A 9,302-nucleotide genomic window follows, 5' to 3' on the forward strand; every position below is an offset into this window, starting at 1 on the left:
TGTTGAGAGGAAGATCTTGAGTGCTGATATAGAGCTCTGATCTCAACCCTACTGAACATCTTCGGAACGAATTGGAACACCGACTGTACCTCAGGCCTCCTCACTGCACCTACATCAGTACCTGACTTTACAACACCCTTTTAGCTGATGAACACAAACGTCCACAATCCAAAATCTAGTGGAACATCTGCCCAGAAGAGTGGAGGGAATTAGAAGAGCAAATTGGTACTACATGTGGAATGCAATGCTCAAAAAGCACTTACCGTACTTATGACCAGGTGTCCACAAACTTTTGGCAATGTAGTGTATTTAGTTGTAGTATGAGTAGTATGCATTTATTCATAGTATACAACTAGATGTAGTATGTATTCAAACATAGTATGTACTAGTATATACTGTAGGTAAAGTATGCATTTAATCATAGCATGTAGTATGTTCTTAAATATACAGTAGGTAAAGTAGTATGATGTAGTATGCATAGTAGTATGATGTAGTATGTATGATGTAGTATGCATTCACATTTAGCATAAAATCCTTGATACTTGTCCGAATGTGCTGTATGTGTCTTTAAATAAAGCGTACATTAAAAGATTAGTATTTATATTCTTAATCTTATTTAGTATTCATTCTAGATTATTGTAAATCATTTATACTGTAAATAATAGTATGCACTTATTTGAAGTCAATGCTATCAAAGCAAAAAAATGAGTACAAAATGTCAAAACAAATAAAGAGAGATGCAAATACAGGACGCCATCATGATGCTGTAAGTTCAAAAGGTCAGATCAGTCAGACTTCAGAAGAAGGCATGAGCATGTCACAGGAAAGCAAAGTGGAATTTGGTTTGAGCAGCCAGGAAAAATGGAACAAACCAGACGTCAGCAGACCCGACTGTCTCGTCTGGGAGAGATGGATGATCATGTTTCTGCGTCAAAAGCGTTTAGTGGTGGAATGTTCTTCTTGGTCGAGCTCCACTCGGCAGGTGAAAGTGATTATATCTTGATTGAAAATAAAGCTGCCTGGTGTACATGATGGAAAATTCTCTGTAAATCCACAACCCCCAAAAAACATACCATGTGTTCTTTCTCAGATGAAAGGGAGCTATCGATATTCTTCTGCTGTGCGCTGAAGATCTGGATTGATGAGCTCATGGAGCTGATAGAGCTGCTTCTGCTGCCATTACAGTGCTGGAAAGAAATGCAGTCAGTGTAGATGAGCTGTTATAGGAAATAAACCAATGACAGGGTATTAGATGCAGCTCAGTGGATACACCAGGATGTCCTGAAGTCCTCTTATACAGAGGCAATTCGCCAGTGAGTACATTAAGAGCAACATTGTGTAACTTTTCCTCTGATATAATGGTGTTGATCAACGTGCTATCGCTTACGTTTTAGCAGCTATAAACTGTCAATGTATGATATATAAACATCATCATCATTTCAAATTGTGAATTAAAATAATAAGTTTGCTTGTTGCTTTTGCTAGTTTCTGCTATCACTTATGTTCCAGCAGCTATAAACATTTGTCTGAACCCACACACAAACACACACACACACACACACACACACACACACACACACACACACACACACACTGATCTGTACAACCCAGACTCAACACACACTCGTACTCACTTCGCACACCCATGACTTCAGTACCACTCACATTACATCACTTCATTACCATAAACTGCCGATTTTGCTCATCTTTCCTGGATTGCTGCTATTTGCTCTTTAGCACAACATTTTGTTTACAATATTTTTACTGTCTCGCTACAACACATTTACAGGCGGAGCTATTTTGTGTTCTTTGTCTTGTCTTTGCACTGTTTGCACCAGCTTGCACACATGCACTTTATGTAGCGAGGACTCTTACTAGTCCTCGGCCCTGTGTTTTTCTGATTCTTTGATTGTTGTTTTATGTTGTTTTATGTAGCATCTGGGATCTGGAGGAACGTTGTTTCATTTCACTGTGTACTCCGTCAGCTATATATGGTTGACATGACAATAAAAAGCTTCTCGACTTGTTTTCTCTCCAACTTCCTTTATTTTCTTTCTTGAAGCTGATACAGAAGTGTGTATATATATATATATATATATATATATATATATATATATATATATATATATATATATATATATATATATATATATACAGCATGTCTTGTTCCTGAGAAACTAAAAAAGGTCATCTGTCTTGAAGACGATTACAGAAAGCTGTTATTCAATTAATGTATTTTTTTTCCATCTCCTGATTAGATTGAGCAGCGGTTCGACTCATGAGAGTTAATGAGATATGGTCGTTTGGTTGTTGTTTTAGTCCATTCATCTTAAACATTGTTTTTAAAGATCTAAAAACGCCCATTTTATGTTTTTTTGACACACGTGCACGTTCTTTTTGTGCCTATATAATACAAACTAGATAAAAGGCAAAAAGAATTGGAGATTAATCGACTGAAAGAACTCTCTGTGGACTCCGAAATGTGACAATTTCGAGTCTAACAGAAGAACGTGTGTAAGCCGGAAAACTGGAGAGAAGATGTTATCAGACTGCTTCACCTCCACACTCACACGTGGAGGTGGAACTTTGGGTTTGGGGTTGTTTGGAAGCAGGGAAGTTATTCCAGAAAGTTAAAGGAATCCTGAACCAGCATGGCAACAATTCCATAATTCACCACTATTCAATTCCGTCTGGACTGCGGCTCATCTGAACAGACTTCACCATACAAGACGATGAGCCGAAGCGTACGTCTGAGTTCTGTAAGTGTTATTTAGAGAGCAAACAGTCGTCTGGAGTCTCATCAATCATGGAACAACCTGCCCAGTCACCGCACCTAAATCCTATTCAACTGCATTGGGATGAACTGGATCACAAGAAAGAAATCTTCATCGAGTGAAGAACATCTTTGGACAGTTTTACAGTAAGCACCGCTTTCAGTATTTCAGCTGAATGTTCGGAAAGTGTGTAAATCTGTTATTCATGCTGAGGATTTCTTAATGAAAATGGATCATCTGTACTTTTATATATTTGTTTGGACAAATGACCGTTCAATGACCGAGTTTGTTGCTTTGAAACAAAAGGAACATGGACGTGTCTAAAAAAAAAAAAAACACTTGCTTTGCTGCTTTGTGGAGGAACTGTTTATGAGAAGCTAAGTGAATTTAGAGAGCAAACTCTTGCTAGCTGGGGGAGGTTGTACTCGGTTTCCCAGCATGCTTTGCTTTATTGTCACGTTGCTCCGGGTGATAGGGGAGAGAGACCGAGTCAGAGAGAAAGAGACGGAGAAAGACGGACGCAGGCGCAGACGCAGGCGCGCACAGAGGGATCCAGAAATCCGGGGATAATAATGCGAGGATGGGAATAAACAATATGTCGCAGCGTGTTTGGAAACACACCGCTACACCGTGAATACTGAAGGTACGTGATCGCACACACAACCCGGGGGTGGAACTGATGTTTTGAGGGATATGTTCCGGTCCGGAAGATTCGATCTTTTCGCACCTGCCTGCCATAATAAAGTGCGCAGTGGCAACCCTAATACAAAACCGTGTGCTTGATAAAAACACTCGAATACGTGTTTAATAGCTCCCAAAATGTTCTAATTTAATATATACATTTTCTCCTACACTTGCGTTTACCCCAGGAGAGGGTTTATTGTTGTAGCTTTACACTAGTTGAGTTGTCAAAATGGTTGTCATTGGTGATGAATGGGACTTAGCCGTTCCGACGGTCGTTTGTAAAAAGAATTAAACATTGTAATGAACATGGATTTATCATAGGATGTTCTTGAATTGTTCATGTCCGCAATGCAGCTGCTGTTCAGAATAAGCGATGCGCCTTTGCTGCTTTTTCACACACAACTGCGCAACACGCCGCTCGTCCGCTACACATATATATTACCAAATATGCAAATTAGGTCACGGTATCTGACCAATCACGGCTGGACTTGCACGTCGAAGTTTCTAGCATAATCCTGTGTGTTGATCTGAAACAACAATTTCGTTCAAAAAACGGTTTTATAAATAAAATAAGTATACACCAGGGGTCCCCAAACATTGGGCCCGTGGATCATTTGGTACCGGGCTGCACAGAAAGAAAAAAAAAATAATAATAATACATTTATTTTCATTTTGTTGACTTTCGCATATAAACATAAATGACCGTTTGGTAAAAATTGTGCCAATTTTCCACACTTGTTTCAGCCGCAATTTTTAAATTTTTTATAAAATCTCATTCTGTATTATGGGTACATTTTCATTACATATGTAATAATTCAATTAATAATAAAATCATATAGTATGTATAATATGATTATAATATTCACATCCCATGTATGTGGAAAAATTGTCTTGCATGAAACGTGGTGCAACATTTGCGCTTCTGGTTTTTGTGCGGAACGAAGCATTTGCGAAAGGAAAAAAATCAAAGTTGTGATGGGATGTGATGACGCAACGTTAATTCATTTAAACCGATAGAGCACCCTGAAAGTGTTTTACTCCGCTTATACCTCAGCAGATTGCTTACGATTATGATTTTATGTCGTTTATTATATTCTGACCTTTTAACCCTTTAAGAGTTGCATTTTCCGCTGTGGAACATTTATGTTATAGCAGCTACAAATGGTCATTCCCTCATCAGCTTCTCTATTGTTGCCGTATTGCTGAGAAATCCCAGGTCCCTGTCATGAAAAATGGCGGATGGCTTTCACTGACACTGGATACTGGACTCTTAATCACAGAATAGAAAATTCAGTAAGGTGTTACACAGGTTACAGGACTGGGGAATATGCAAAATACTGTAAATGTAAATATCACACAACCAATTTAGTCTAGCTTTGTTTGAGAATAAAATAGATTAAAACAGTATAATTTCTCGTCCACAAAAGAAACTGATGTTAATAATTAAGTTTCAGTTTTTGAACACAGAATCGTTAACAGCAGGTTCGTGGTTAAAGGATTACTTATAAACATCAGTAATGTATCGACTTTTCCTGGGCATCTTTTGCCACTGCTGGGCCCTTGAGCAAGGCCCTTAACCCTCAAGCTATATAACTGAGATAACTGTAAGTCATTGTGGATAAAAGTGTCTTCCAAATGCCATAAATGCAAATGTAAATGAATGGGAAAAGGTTTTTTTCTGTAGCTTCTGTGCATTTTTTTAATTGTTTTATTTGCTAATTCTTCTTATTATTGTTATTTAATGCTAATGCCAAACATCTCTAAAACCCCATTTATATTAGGAATATTATTCAGGATATTAAGAGTTCATCTATTATTAATCTAAGTCAGTGTTTTTTATGTAAACTGGGTTTGATCGAGTCTAGCGACACCCGGTAGCACATTTTGGATTTTTCTTGTTGAGACCTATGGCTAACATTAAGCCTATGAACAATGCTAATGTACATCTCGTCTGTTGTGGAAAGTGTTTGTTACGAGCTTTGTCAGCATGCCTGTGTACCTGTACTTCGAAGGGTAAATTATTATGCTAGTGGAACCAAGGGCAAATTATTACAATAAAGTATCGACCTGAGCCGTTTAAAAAGCTTATACGTAATGTACTTTAATATGCACAGTCTATAGTCTACAGACCATTTGTCAAAGCAGGTGTGTGTTAATTATATTTTAGATTGAATAGTGTTGGCGTATGGCTAAAGCTTTCCTCTTGCTTTTATTCCTAATGGCCAGGTGACCATAGATTTATTGCTGACTTAATGAAATGGGCAGAAATTTCTATAGTAGGCATTGGATAGTACCGTGATTGCTTTTCAAAGCACTGTGTGTGTCAGTATGCGTGTGTGTGTGTGTGTGTGTGTGTGTGTGTGTGTGTGTGTGTGTGTGTGTGTGTGTGTGTGTGTGTGTGTGTGTGTGTGTGTGTGTGTGTGTGTGTGTGTGTGTGTGTAAGCAAAGCTTTCAGACTTTCCTCTGGTGCTGTAACTCATTGATTATTAATGCTGAAGAGGAAATGCTGCATGGTCTAAGAGAGAGAGGGAGAGAGAGAGAGAGGGAGAGAGAGGGAGAGAGAGGGAGAGAGAGGGAGAGAGAGGGAGAGGGAATCTGTCTCGAGGGCACAGACTGAAATAGACCAAAGCTCAGAAACTGACAATGTCATGACTGAAATTGAGGAAGAGATAAGCAAGAAAGAAGGAGATAAATAAATAAAAGGAATAAATAGGTGGAGCAAAAAAAAAAAAAGAGGTGTATTCTTTTTATTAATTAATTAATTTGTTTTTTTGCAAAAGCTGTGTTGTGTAAACAAAGTTAGAGAAGTGACGAAGAAGAAAATAGGAACGTGATGAAGATGTGAAGGAGGAACAATGAAGGTAGGGGAGTGATGGGAGAAGAAATTGAGAGGTGAAACGTCAAAAAAGGAGGGGGAGAAGTGACAGAAAATGAGATGGTGAAGTAAAGGAGTCAATAAGGAGGTGGAGTATTGAAGGAGCATATCAGAAGATGGTGGAGAACTGAAGGAGCCAAAAAGGAGGTGGAGAATTGAAGAAGCTAGTAAGGAGGTGGAGAATTGAAGGATCCAATAAGGAGGTGGAGAATTGAAGAAGCCAATAAGGAGGGGGAGAATTGAAGGAGCCAATAAGGAGGTGGAGAATGGAAGGATCCAATAAGGAGGGGAAGAATTGAATAAGCAATAAAGAGGGGGAGAATGAAGGAAAGCAGTTCTGCTGGAGAGTCCGGAGGTTTGTTCGTCCTGCAGGTTGGTGGCAGGTTGTATTTTTCTCCATCAGATAAGAACATCATCAGGTCAGGTCAGGTCAGCTCAGGTCAGCCCAAACTCTCCGCACCTGCACTTTAATGTTTCAGCTTGTCCACAAATGTTTCCTAAGGGAGCGAGCGAGTCCTGGAAGTTTAATGTTTCAGTCTTACGGTAAGTGAAGTTGATGATAAATTTGATACTCATGTGCTTCTGATACATGCTCGATTCCCACCCCTATTTGTTCAACATTTGGTTCGGCTCTGGAGTTATTTTGGACTCATGATCAGAAGGTTGTGAGTTCTAAACCCAGTACCAAAATCAAAATGAAAAAGCAGTTAATAGTTGAATAGTTTTATAATTAGCTAGCTATTGTTTTTGTATGTATTGCGAACTCTCGGTAATGTTAGCACTTCACTTTTTTTATTACACCTCATTAGTTCCTGGCTTACATTACACCCGAGTGGCATCCTAAAGTGTCGTCTGCAGGCAAAACTGCAAGTTCTACAAGACGTATCGGCATCTTGACACATTTCTGGAACACACTTCGCGTCTCTTTACTCGAAATGGACGCTAAATTGCGATACTGTTCATCGTAACGATCAATTGTGACGTGCAGCACGTGACAGGACTCTCCTAGATCAGACCATCAGGACCGACCAATGGTATGTTCGGATGCAGAGGATGATGAAACGACTTTGTGTTCTGCATATTGCGTTACAGCTATTGGCTTTTTTTTTTTTTTTTTACGACTGGCCAGTCGATTTTTAAACGATCTCTGTAGACAATGAGGGAAGCTAATAGCCTGAGCGCCATCTGTGAATCACTGTCCCATTGGGAGCCTTGTGGGTTCTTGCTGCAACAGAACTGCTAAATGTGATGACATCATGGCCGGTGATGGGAAGACGCTCGTGTTTCAGTAAGCTCTCGGATGTTTTATCATCCAGGGTGTCGGATATACATCAACGTCAGGAGCAGCTCAGCTCCAGCACTTACATCGCATGTAAATATGACCCCTTAATAATAATGTCTGTTTTATTTTTGTACTGTTCTGGGCGAATGCAGGCCGTCAGGCGTTAGCCGTTTTTATCATATTTTACAAGCATGGCATTTATTAATGTGTGTGTGTCTGTTATTTAGCAGTCACCAGGGTGAGATCAGATGTTTTATTCATGATAATGATGTAAGAGTGAAAAGCTGTCGAACGTATTGTTAAGTCTGAGCTCAACCACTGGACAAACGAGAAGAGCATGATGACACTGTCCTCAAATGCACAAAGAAAAGATCCACTAGCGTATCTCAGAGTGTGTGTACGTGTAGGCATTGTCGTGTTTTTTTTGGTCGAGGATTGGAAGCTACAAAGGACACAGCAATGAGTTGCATAAGATGAGGGAAGACCCAAATGGAAAGAGGAGTAAAAAGTGTGCTAAGCCGTGTATCACCCAGATGAAAGGTGGTAGCTTAGTGATTCGAAGGTCATGAGATCAAATCCCAGCCACTCCTGGGCCCACGAGCAAGGCCCTTTATCCCATTGATGCATAGTTGTATGAATAATACCAATTGCTGTAAATGTAAAATGTGGAAGCGTACTGTTTTTTCCATTAAAAATAAATAAGCATCATCAGTTGAAATTGTGAATAAAAATAATTTTCAATTAATATTGTGGTTAGAAAAAGGTGTGTGAACAATCTGGTGTAGTTTCAGGGTTCCTACGGATTTTGGAAAAGCAATAAAAACTATGGAATATGACCTGGTAATATGATTAGTATGGGAAGCAAAAACAACATTATATTGTTGTATTGAAAAATATTTGTGTTTCCATACAATTACCCAATTCAGTTTTCTACAATAAAGAATAAAAAAATATAAAATGATAAAAAAAATTTTAAAGGCTACGTCCACACAAATCCGCAAACATTTCAAAACGGCGTTTTCATCCAAAAAAAAAAAAAAAAAAAAAAAAAAAAAAGTCGTTACCCAAAATTTCCACACCAAAACGGCAAAAAAACCTGCTTACGTTCCTGTACTGCGCACGAGCAAAACGTAAGAAGCTTCGACCTGCGTAATTTCCGCCTGTCATTTATTTACTTTCCTGCTTTTTTTAAAGATCGCGGCAACGAACATGTCATTGTTTTCAAAACATTGCGAAAACTGACTTTTGGAGAATCTGTTTGAATCTAAAAGCAACAAACACTATAAATCTTCCCATATATGTTGAACTGAGCAGGAAGTCATTTTGGCTTGTATTTCTCTGCCATATGGACTCCCAGCTGAGTTTCCTGCACTTCCCACTGTCCCTGTCCAGCGTATGTGACAGATTGCTGCCTTCCTGAATTAGCACAGTTCCTACCCAACCGGCTTTATCTCTGGTGAGGTAAACTTATTCCAGCAGCATCTTGTATTCACATTTAGCCATCTCTTTCCACTCTGAGGCCACAGTTGGTGCTGTGTAGGTTCTCAGTGTGTAATCATTAGAGGTCGACCGATTAATTGGCACCTCTATTTGCATCTCATGACAGCGGCCCTGTAAGCCGGAAATACTATCCGTATGGATTTTTGCTGATAGTCGATAGTTCTAGCAATTGACTATTAGCAAAAAT

General features: G+C 39.1%; 1 protein-coding gene across 2 annotated transcripts in view; it reads left to right on the forward strand.

Annotated features, from left to right (window-relative positions):
- The first annotated feature begins 3,242 nt into the window (after positions 1-3,242).
- Positions 3,243-9,302, forward strand: part of ccdc92 (coiled-coil domain containing 92) — a 19,032-nt gene continuing 12,972 nt past the window's right edge. The window contains exon 1 of one of the 2 annotated variants that reach the window (XM_083554157.1): positions 3,243-3,421. The gene's annotated coding sequence lies outside the window, so the exon portion shown is untranslated. The remainder of the gene's footprint in view (positions 3,422-9,302) is intronic. The other variant, XM_083554158.1, reaches the window with a different exon arrangement.

This window comes from Silurus aristotelis, assembly GCF_946808225.1.
Source record: "Silurus aristotelis genome assembly, chromosome: 11".
Taxonomy (NCBI): domain Eukaryota; kingdom Metazoa; phylum Chordata; class Actinopteri; order Siluriformes; family Siluridae; genus Silurus; species Silurus aristotelis.